This window comes from Dipodomys merriami, unplaced genomic scaffold (assembly GCF_024711535.1).
Source record: "Dipodomys merriami isolate MVZ:Mamm:240054 unplaced genomic scaffold, mDipMer1.0.p SCAF_689, whole genome shotgun sequence".
NCBI classification, from domain to species: Eukaryota; Metazoa; Chordata; class Mammalia; order Rodentia; family Heteromyidae; genus Dipodomys; species Dipodomys merriami.
Genome location: NW_027206278.1, coordinates 215,637 through 217,375, shown reverse-complemented (window position 1 = coordinate 217,375; position 1,739 = coordinate 215,637).

Below are 1,739 nucleotides of genomic sequence, written 5' to 3'. Positions count from 1 at the left end.
CCAGATCCTCCAAGCCGGAGTGGATGTTAGCTCAGACTCCAAGCCATCCTCATATTTCCAGCTCTTTCTCATGAACCAAAAGGTTACAGGAGTTTAGTTCAGAAACAAGGAGAAATGAGAGAAGCAGAAGATCCATTGGCTGGGTGAGGAATTTAGAGATTTTGGGTGAAAAATAAGGCTCAGAAAATCTAGAATCAGGGGGCTGGGAAGGTTGCTCAGTGGTAGAGCGCTTGACTTGCATGCCTGAGGCCCTGGGTTCGATTCCTCAGCACCACATAAGCAAAAAGAAAAAAGCTGGAAGTGGCGCTGTGGCTCAAGTGGTAGAGCGCTAGCTTTGAGCTGAAGAGCTGAGGGACAGTGCCCAGGCCAGAGTTCAGGCCCCAGGACCAGACACCCCTCCCCCCAAAAAAGAAAATCTAGTATCACTCACATCATTAGGGAATCACATCATAAGATTAGGGAATAAATGTAATAAATTACTACCTAAATTACTAACTCCACTACTCTACATTACAAGTGTTCTGTCAAAAGTTAGCTGTCCTAGCTCTATTTTGATCAGGAAAACAAAGCACATTCTTTCCTTACAAAGTTCTACTGAGTATCTTTATCCATACCCCAGGTTGTTCTTACTCTCTACTTCTCTCTTACTTTCATTTGCTGCATTCAATCAATGACACTTGAATGTGTTAGCATCTTCTAATCCATTTGTTATAAAGTAAAACAAATTATGGGGAAACGTATATCTATGGTACATTTTCTTCTATGGCATATTTATTTGATGTTATTAAGTATTATTTTAATAGTTTCATTGTTAATACTTGAGAAAAATATTTTACTATTAGCAGTAATTAGTTGCACATTTTTTGGTATTTTCCCATGTCTGTGTATATTTTAAGTTTCTACCATCATCTTTTCCCCCAAATGTTGCCTTCTTAAAATTGCTTCAAATTATAAACTATATATGATGGTCCTCTATGTGTTCATTGATATATTTAAATTTTGATCTAATATCTACATATTATAGGAAATCTTCAACCTATTGTAATTGGTCTGAAAATCAATATGGATGTTCCTCATTAAAGCAAAAACACAATGCCACAAAACTTAGTGAAAGTAGGATTAGGTATATATTCAAAATATTTAGCAATGATACAGTAGAAACATTCACTTCTCATATACCAGAACATGTTTATAGCTATGAATAGCACATTTTCCTCATTCCCTCTTTCTGGTGCATCTAGGTTGATTACACAGCTTGGTTGCTATAGAATATTAATGCCATGAACATGTATGTTCATGTTGATTCATATTCCTTCAATATGTATCCAATTGCAGTAAAGGTCATCAACATATCTGTCTTTTTGGTATTGTGTAAACTTCCATTAAGATATCCCAATGGGTTGCACTAGTTTACAATGCCACAAAACCAAATATAGTTCCTGATTTATTTACCTCTCCAGCAGTTTATTTATTTGAGTGGTGGTAGATATTCTGGTGTGTAAGATAGGATCTCAGTGACTTTCCTCTTTATTTTCCTTCGTATTTTCTATGTAGATATGAATCTCAAAAATTTCATTTATTTATTAAACACTTACATTTGTACTTCATTCCTGATTAGTGTCTTTCTTTTTCTTTGGTATTTGATCAATTTTTAAGATTTATAACATTTGATTTTTTCCCATTACAAATACTCATTTCCGTTAGTAAAAAGTTTTTTTTTCATTACAGTGGTGCACAAT